The sequence below is a fragment of the Schistocerca serialis genome, chromosome 7, assembly GCF_023864345.2.
Source record: "Schistocerca serialis cubense isolate TAMUIC-IGC-003099 chromosome 7, iqSchSeri2.2, whole genome shotgun sequence".
Classification (NCBI taxonomy): Eukaryota; Metazoa; Arthropoda; class Insecta; order Orthoptera; family Acrididae; genus Schistocerca; species Schistocerca serialis.
Genome location: NC_064644.1, coordinates 2,333,373 through 2,343,863, shown reverse-complemented (window position 1 = coordinate 2,343,863; position 10,491 = coordinate 2,333,373).

Below are 10,491 nucleotides of genomic sequence, written 5' to 3'. Positions count from 1 at the left end.
TACTCGTATTTCATAGCGACGCAATTTCCGTGTGAATTCGTCAATGTTTGGGAGTGAGGGATGCAGTAAAGAAGGATTAGTGGATCGGAAATGAGATTGTCGTATCCCAAAAGAAAATCCTGTCGTTTCCATAAAACGTTACTCGATTTAGAAGGAAATGTCTTAGAACACAAAGTACTCGTATTTCATAGCGAAGCAATTTCCGCGTGAATTCGTCAATGTTTGGGAGTGAGGGATGCAGTAAAGAAGGATTAGTGGATCGGAAATGTGATTGTCGTATACCAAAAGAAAATCCTGTCGTTTCCATAGAAATGTTACTCGATTTAAAAGGAAATGTCTTAGAACACATAGTACTCGTATTTGATAGCGACGCAATTTCCGTGTGAATTCGTCAATGTGTAGGAGTGAGGGATGCAGTAAAGAAGGATTAGTGGATCGGAAATGAGATTGTCGTATCCCAAAAGAAAATCCTGTCGTTTCCATAGAAACGTTACTCGATTTACAAGGAAATGTCTTAGAACACATAGTACTCGTATTTCATAGCGACGCAATTTCCGTGTGAATTCTTCAATGTGTGGGAGTGAGGGATGCAGTAAAGAAGGATTAGTGGATCGGTAATGAGATTGTCGTATCCCAAAAGAAAATCCTGTCGTTTCCATAGAAGCGTTACTCGATTTAGAAGGAAATGTCTTAGAACACATAATACCCGTATTTCGTAGCGACGGAATTTCCGTGTGAATTCGTCAATGTGTGGGAGTGAGGGATGCCGTAAAGAAGGATTAGTGGATCGTAAATGTGATTGTCGTATCCCAAAAGAAAATCCTGTCGTTTCCATAGAAACGTTACTCGATTTAGAAGGAAATGTCTTAGAACACATAGTACTCGTATTTCATAGCGACGGAAGTTCCGTGTGAATTCGTCATTGAATGGGAGTGAGGGATGCAGTAAAGAAGGATTAGTGGATCGGAAATGAGATTGTCGTATCCCAAAAGAAAATCCTGTCGTTTCCATAGAAACGTTACTCGATTGAGAAGGAAATGTCTTAGAACACATAGTACTCGTATTTCATACCGACACAATTTCCATGTGAATTCGTCAATGTGTGGGAGTGAGGGATGCAGTAAAGAAGGATTAGTGGATCGGAAATGAGATTGTCGCATCCCAAAAGAAAATCCTGTCGTTTCCATAGAAACGTTACTCGATTTACAAGGAAATGTCTTAGAACACATAGTACTCGTATTTCATAGCGACGCAATTTCCGTGTGATTTCTTCAATGTGTGGGAGTGAGGGGTGCAGTAAAGAAGGATTAGTGGATCGGTAATGAGATTGTCGTATCCCAAAAGAAAATCCTGTCGTTTCCATAGAAGCGTTACTTGATTTAGAAGGAAATGTCTTAGAACACATAATACACGTATTTCGTAGCGACGGAATTTCCGTGTGAATTCGTCAATGTGTGGGAGTGAGGGATGCCGTAAAGAGGGATTAGTGGATCGTAAATGTGATTGTCGTATCCCAAAAGAAAATCCTGTCGTTTCCATAGAAACGTTACTCGATTTAGAAGGAAATGTCTTAGAACACATAGTACTCGTATTTCATAGCGACGCAATTTCCGTGTGAATTCGTCAATGTGTGGGAGTGAGGGATGCAGTAACGAAGGATTAGTGGATTGGAAATGTGATTGTCGTATCCCAAAAGAAAATCCTGTCGTTTCCATAGAAACGTTACTCGATTTACAAGGAAATGTCTTAGAACACATAGTACTCGTATGTCATAGCGACGCAATTTCCGTGTGAATTCTTCAATGTTTGGGAGTGAGGGATGCAGTTAAGAAGGATTAGTGGATCGGAAATGAGATTGTCGGATCCCAAAAGAAAATCCTGTCGTTTCCATAGAAACGTTACTCGATTTAGAAGGAAATGTCTTAGAACACAAAGTACTCGTATTTCATAGCGAAGCAATTTCCGTGTGAATTCGTCAATGTTTGGGAGTGAGGGATGCAGTAAAGAAGGATTAGTGGATCGGAAATGTGATTGTCGTATCCCAAAAGAAAATCCTGTCGTTTCCATAGAAACGTTTCTCGATTTAGAAGGAAATGTCTTAGAACACATAGTACTCGTATTTCATACCGACGCAATTTCCGTGTGAATTCGTCAATGTGTGGGAGTGAGGGATGTAGTGAAGAAGGATTAGTGGATCGGAAATGTGATTGCCGTATCCCAAAAGAAAATCCTGTCGTTTCCATAGAAACATTACTCGATTTAGAAGGAAATGTCTTAGAACACATAGTACTCGTATTTCATAGCGACGCAATTTCCGTGTGAATTCGTCAATGTTTGGGAGTGAGGGATGCAGTAATAAAGGATTAGTGGATAGGAAATGAGATTGTCGTATCCCAAAAGAAAATCCTGTCGTTTCCATAGAAACGTTACTCGATTTAGAAGGAAATGTCTTAGAACACATACTACTCGTATTTCATAGCGACGGAATTTCCGTGTGAATTCGTCAATGTGTGGGAGTGAGGGATGCAGTAAAGAAGGATTAGAGGATCGGAAATGTGATTGTCGTATCCCAAAAGAAAATCCTGTCGTTTCCATAGAAACGTTACTCGATTTAGAAGGAAATGTCTTAGAACACATAGTACTCGTATTTCATAGCGACGCAATTTCCGGGTGAATTCGTCAATGTTTGGGAGTGAGGGATGCAGTAAAGAAGGATTAGTGGATCGGAAATGAGATTGTCGTATCCCAAAAGAAAATCCTGTCGTTTCCATAAAACGTTACTCGATTTAGAAGGAAATGTCTTAGAACACAAAGTACTCGTATTTCATAGCGAAGCAATTTCCGCGTGAATTCGTCAATGTTTGGGAGTGAGGGATGCAGTAAAGAAGGATTAGTGGATCGGAAATGTGATTGTCGTATACCAAAAGAAAATCCTGTCGTTTCCATAGAAACGTTACTCGATTTACAAGGAAATGTCTTAAAACACATAGTACTCGTATTTCATAGCGACGCAATTTCCGTGTGAATTCTTCAATGTGTGGGAGTGAGGGATGCAGTAAAGAAGGATTAGTGGATCGGTAATGAGATTGTCGTATCCCAAAAGAAAATCCTGTCGTTTCCATAGAAACGTTACTCGATTTACAAGGAAATGTCTTAAAACACATAGTACTCGTATTTCATAGCGACGCAATTTCCGTGTGAATTCTTCAATGTGTGGGAGTGAGGGATGCAGTAAAGAAGGATTAGTGGATCGGTAATGAGATTGTCGTATCCCAAAAGAAAATCCTGTCGTTTCCATAGAAGCGTTACTCGATTTAGAAGGAAATGTCTTAGAACACATAATACCCGTATTTCGTAGCGACGGAATTTCCGTGTGAATTCGTCAATGTGTGGGAGTGAGGGATGCCGTAAAGAAGGATTAGTGGATCGTAAATGTGATTGTCGTATCCCAAAAGAAAATCCTGTCGTTTCCATAGAAACGTTACTCGATTTAGAAGGAAATGTCTTAGAACACATAGTACTCGTATTTCATAGCGACGCAATTTCCGTGTGAATTCGTCAATGTGTGGGAGTGAGGGATGCAGTAACGAAGGATTAGTGGATTTGAAATGTGATTGTCGTATCCCAAAAGAAAATCCTGTCGTTTCCATAGAAACGTTACTCGATTTACAAGGAAATGTCTTAGAACACATAGTACTCGTATTTCATAGCGACGCAATTTCCGTGTGAATTCTTCAATGTTTGGGAGTGAGGGATGCAGTTAAGAAGAATTAGTGGATCGGAAATGAGATTGTCGGATCCCAAAAGAAAATCCTGTCGTTTCCATAGAAACGTTACTCGATTTAGAAGGAAATGTCTTAGCACACAAAGTACTCGTATTTCATAGCGAAGCAATTTCCGTGTGAATTCGTCAATGTTTGGGAGTGAGGGATGCAGTAAAGAAGGATTAGTGGATCGGAAATGTGATTGTCGTATCCCAAAAGAAAATCCTGTCGTTTCCATAGAAACGTTTCTCGGTTTAGAAGGAAATGTCTTAGAACACATAGTACTCGTATTTCATACCGACGCAATTGCCGTGTGAATTCGTCAATGTGTGGGAGTGAGGGATGTAGTGAAGAAGGATTAGTGGATCGGAAATGTGATTGCCGTATCCCAAAAAGAATCCTGTCGTTTCCATAGAAACATTACTCGATTTAGAAGGAAATGTCTTAGAACACATAGTACTCGTATTTCATAGCGACGCAATTTCCGTGTGAATTCGTCAATGTTTGGGAGTGAGGGATGCAGTAATAAAGGATTAGTGGATAGGAAATGAGATTGTCGTATCCCAAAAGAAAATCCTGTCGTTTCCATAGAAACGTTACTCGATTTAGAAGGAAATGTCTTAGAACACATAGTACTCGTATTTCATAGCGACGCAATTTCCGTGTGAATTCGTCAATGTGTAGGAGTGAGGGATGCAGTAAAGAAGGATTAGTGGATCGGAAATGAGATTGTCGTATCCCAAAAGAAAATCCTGTCGTTTCCATAGAAACGTTACTCGATTTACAAGGAAATGTCTTAGAACACATAGTACTCGTATTTCATAGCGACGCAATTTCCGTGTGAATTCTTCAATGTGTGGGAGTGAGGGATGCAGTAAAGAAGGATTAGTGGATCGGTAATGAGATTGTCGTATCCCAAAAGAAAATCCTGTCGTTTCCATAGAAGCGTTACTCGATTTAGAAGGAAATGTCTTAGAACACATAATACCCGTATTTCGTAGCGACGGAATTTCCGTGTGAATTCGTCAATGTGTGGGAGTGAGGGATGCCGTAAAGAAGGATTAGTGGATCGTAAATGTGATTGTCGTATCCCAAAAGAAAATCCTGTCGTTTCCATAGAAACGTTACTCGATTTAGAAGGAAATGTCTTAGAACACATAGTACTCGTATTTCATAGCGACGGAAGTTCCGTGTGAATTCGTCATTGAATGGGAGTGAGGGATGCAGTAAAGAAGGATTAGTGGATCGGAAATGAGATTGTCGTATCCCAAAAGAAAATCCTGTCGTTTCCATAGAAACGTTACTCGATTGAGAAGGAAATGTCTTAGAACACATAGTACTCGTATTTCATACCGACACAATTTCCATGTGAATTCGTCAATGTGTGGGAGTGAGGGATGCAGTAAAGAAGGATTAGTGGATCGGAAATGAGATTGTCGTATCCCAAAAGAAAATCCTGTCGTTTCCATAGAAACGTTACTCGATTTACAAGGAAATGTCTTAGAACACATAGTACTCGTATTTCATAGCGACGCAATTTCCGTGTGATTTCTTCAATGTGTGGGAGTGAGGGATGCAGTAAAGAAGGATTAGTGGATCGGTAATGAGATTGTCGTATCCCAAAAGAAAATCCTGTCGTTTCCATAGAAGCGTTACTTGATTTAGAAGGAAATGTCTTAGAACACATAATACACGTATTTCGTAGCGACGGAATTTCCGTGTGAATTCGTCAATGTGTGGGAGTGAGGGATGCCGTAAAGAGGGATTAGTGGATCGTAAATGTGATTGTCGTATCCCAAAAGAAAATCCTGTCGTTTCCATAGAAACGTTACTCGATTTAGAAGGAAATGTCTTAGAACACATAGTACTCGTATTTCATAGCGACGCAATTTCCGTGTGAATTCGTCAATGTGTGGGAGTGAGGGATGCAGTAACGAAGGATTAGTGGATTGGAAATGTGATTGTCGTATCCCAAAAGAAAATCCTGTCGTTTCCATAGAAACGTTACTCGATTTACAAGGAAATGTCTTAGAACACATAGTACTCTTATGTCATAGCGACGCAATTTCCGTATGAATTCTTCAATGTTTGGGAGTGAGGGATGCAGTTAAGAAGGATTAGTGGATCGGAAATGAGATTGTCGGATCCCAAAAGAAAATCCTGTCGTTTCCATAGAAACGTTAAGCGATTTAGAAGGAAATGTCTTAGAACACAAAGTACTCGTATTTCATAGCGAAGCAATTTCCGTGTGAATTCGTCAATGTTTGGGAGTGAGGGATGCAGTAAAGAAGGATTAGTGGATCGGAAATGTGATTGTCGTATCCCAAAAGAAAATCCTGTCGTTTCCATAGAAACGTTTCTCGATTTAGAAGGAAATGTCTTAGAACACATAGTACTCGTATTTCATACCGACGCAATTTCCGTGTGAATTCGTCAATGTGTGGGAGTGAGGGATGTAGTGAAGAAGGATTAGTGGATCGGAAATGTGATTGCCGTATCCCAAAAGAAAATCCTGTCGTTTCCATAGAAACATTACTCGATTTAGAAGGAAATGTCTTAGAACACATAGTACTCGTATTTCATAGCGACGCAATTTCCGTGTGAATTCGTCAATGTTTGGGAGTGAGGGATGCAGTAATAAAGGATTAGTGGATAGGAAATGAGATTGTCGTATCCCAAAAGAAAATCCTGTCGTTTCCATAGAAACGTTACTCGATTTACAAGGAAATGTCTTAGAACACATACTACTCGTATTTCATAGCGACGGAATTTCCGAGTGAATTCGTCAATGTGTGGGAGTGAGGGATGCAGTAAAGAAGGATTAGAGGATCGGAAATGTGATTGTCGTATCCCAAAAGAAAATCCTGTCGTTTCCATAGAAACGTTACTCGATTTAGAAGGAAATGTCTTAGAACACATAGTACTCGTATTTCATAGCGACGCAATTTCCGGGTGAATTCGTCAATGTTTGGGAGTGAGGGATGCAGTAAAGAAGGATTAGTGGATCGGAAATGACATTGTCGTATCCCAAAAGAAAATCCTGTCGTTTCCATAAAACGTTACTCGATTTAGAAGGAAATGTCTTAGAACACAAAGTACTCGTATTTCATAGCGAAGCAATTTCCGCGTGAATTCGTCAATGTTTGGGAGTGAGGGATGCAGTAAAGAAGGATTAGTGGATCGGAAATGTGATTGTCGTATACCAAAAGAAAATCCTGTCGTTTCCATAGAAATGTTACTCGATTTAGAAGGATATGTCTTAGAACACATAGTACTCGTATTTGATAGCGACGCAATTTCCGTGTGAATTCGTCAATGTGTAGGAGTGAGGGATGCAGTAAAGAAGGATTAGTGGATCGGAAATGAGATTGTCGTATCCCAAAAGAAAATCCTGTCGTTTCCATAGAAACGTTACTCGATTTACAAGGAAATGTCTTAGGACACATAGTACTCGTATTTCATAGCGACGCAATTTCCGTGTGTATTCTTCAATGTGTGGGAGTGAGGGATGCAGTAAAGAAGGAATAGTGGATCGGTAATGAGATTGTCGTATCCCAAAAGAAAATCCCGTCGTTTCCATAGAAGCGTTACTCGATTTAGAAGGAAATGTCTTAGAACACATAATACCCGTATTTCGTAGCGACGGAATTTCCGTGTGAATTCGTCAATGTGTGGGAGTGAGGGATGCCGTAAAGAAGGATTAGTGGATCGTAAATGTGATTGTCGTATCCCAAAAGAAAATCCTATCGTTTCCATAGAAACGTTACTCGATTTAGAAGGAAATGTCTTAGAACACATAGTACTCGTATTTCATAGCGACGCAATTTCCGTGTGAATTCGTCAATGTGTGGGAGTGAGGGATGCAGTAACGAAGGATTAGTGGATTTGAAATGTGATTGTCGTATCCCAAAAGAAAATCCTGTCGTTTCCATAGAAACGTTACTCGATTTACAAGGAAATGTCTTAGAACACATAGTACTCGTATTTCATAGCGACGCAATTTCCGTGTGAATTCTTCAATGTTTGGGAGTGAGGGATGCAGTTAAGAAGGATTAGTGGATCGGAAATGAGATTGTCGGATCCCAAAAGAAAATCCTGTCGTTTCCATAGAAACGTTACTCGATTTAGAAGGAAATGTCTTAGAACACAAAGTACTCGTATTTCATAGCGAAGCAATTTCCGTGTGAATTCGTCAATGTTTGGGAGTGAGGGATGCAGTAAAGAAGGATTAGTGGATCGGAAATGTGATTGTCGTATCCCAAAAGAAAATCCTGTCGTTTCCATAGAAACGTTTCTCGGTTTAGAAGGAAATGTCTTAGAACACATAGTATTCGTATTTCATACCGACGCAATTGCCGTGTGAATTCGTCAATGTGTGGGAGTGAGGGATGTAGTGAAGAAGGATTAGTGGATCGGAAATGTGATTGCCGTATCCCAAAAAGAATCCTGTCGTTTCCATAGAAACATTACTCGATTTAGAAGGAAATGTCTTAGAACACATAGTACTCGTATTTCATGGCGACGCAATTTCCGTGTGAATTCGTCAATGTTTGGGAGTGAGGGATGCAGTAATAAAGGATTAGTGGATAGGAAATGAGATTGTCGTATCCCAAAAGAAAATCCTGTCGTTTCCATAGAAACGTTACTCGATTTAGAAGGAAATGTCTTAGAACACATAGTACTCGTATTTCATAGTGACGGAATTTCCGTGTGAATTCGTCAATGTGTGGGAGTGAGGGATGCAGTAAAGAAGGATTAGTGGATCGGAAATGTGATTGTCGTATCCCAAAAGAAAATCCTGTCGTTTCCATAGAAACGTTACTCGATTTAGAAGGAAATGTCTTAGATCACATAGTACTCGTATTTCATAGCGACGTAATTTCCGTGTGAATTCGTCAATGTTTGGGAGTGAGGGATGCAGTAAAGAAGGATTAGTGGATCGGAAATGAGATTGTCGTATCCCAAAAGAAAATCCTGTCGTTTCCATAGAAACGTTACTCGATTTACAAGGAAATGTCTTAGAACACATAGTACTCGTATTTCATAGCGACGCAATTTCCGTGTGATTTCTTCAATGTGTGGGAGTGAGGGATGCAGTAAAGAAGGATTAGTGGATCGGTAATGAGATTGTCGTATCCCAAAAGAAAATCCTGTCGTTTCCATAGAAGCGTTACTTGATTTAGAAGGAAATGTCTTAGAACACATAATACACGTATTTCGTAGCGACGGAATTTCCGTGTGAATTCGTCAATGTGTGGGAGTGAGGGATGCCGTAAAGAGGGATTAGTGGATCGTAAATGTGATTGTCGTATCCCAAAAGAAAATCCTGTCGTTTCCATAGAAACGTTACTCGATTTAGAAGGAAATGTCTTAGAACACATAGTACTCGTATTTCATAGCGACGCAATTTCCGTGTGAATTCGTCAATGTGTGGGAGTGAGGGATGCAGTAACGAAGGATTAGTGGATTGGAAATGTGATTGTCGTATCCCAAAAGAAAATCCTGTCGTTTCCATAGAAACGTTACTCGATTTACAAGGAAATGTCTTAGAACACATAGTACTCGTATGTCATAGCGACGCAATTTCCGTATGAATTCTTCAATGTTTGGGAGTGAGGGATGCAGTTAAGAAGGATTAGTGGATCGGAAATGAGATTGTCGGATCCCAAAAGAAAATCCTGTCGTTTCCATAGAAACGTTACTCGATTTAGAAGGAAATGTCTTAGAACACAAAGTACTCGTATTTCATAGCGAAGCAATTTCCGTGTGAATTCGTCAATGTTTGGGAGTGAGGGATGCAGTAAAGAAGGATTAGTGGATCGAAAATGTGATTGTCGTATCCCAAAAGAAAATCCTGTCGTTTCCATAGAAACGTTTCTCGATTTAGAAGGAAATGTCTTAGAACACATAGTACTCGTATTTCATACCGACGCAATTTCCGTGTGAATTCGTCAATGTGTGGGAGTGAGGGATGTAGTGAAGAAGGATTAGTGGATCGGAAATGTGATTGCCGTATCCCAAAAGAAAATCCTGTCGTTTCCATAGAAACATTACTCGATTTAGAAGGAAATGTCTTAGAACACATAGTACTCGTATTTCATAGCGACGCAATTTCCGTGTGAATTCGTCAATGTTTGGGAGTGAGGGATGCAGTAATAAAGGATTAGTGGATAGGAAATGAGATTGTCGTATCCCAAAAGAAAATCCTGTCGTTTCCATAGAAACGTTACTCGATTTACAAGGAAATGTCTTAGAACACATACTACTCGTATTTCATAGCGACGGAATTTCCGTGTGAATTCGTCAATGTGTGGGAGTGAGGGATGCAGTAAAGAAGGATTAGAGGATCGGAAATGTGATTGTCGTATCCCAAAAGAAAATCCTGTCGTTTCCATAGAAACGTTACTCGATTTAGAAGGAAATGTCTTAGAACACATAGTACTCGTATTTCATAGCGACGCAATTTCCGGGTGAATTCGTCAATGTTTGGGAGTGAGGGATGCAGTAAAGAAGGATTAGTGGATCGGAAATGACATTGTCGTATCCCAAAAGAAAATCCTGTCGTTTCCATAAAACGTTACTCGATTTAGAAGGAAATGTCTTAGAACACAAAGTACTCGTATTTCATAGCGAAGCAATTTCCGCGTGAATTCGTCAATGTTTGGGAGTGAGGGATGCAGTAAAGAAGGATTAGTGGATCGGAAATGTGATTGTCGTATACCAAAAG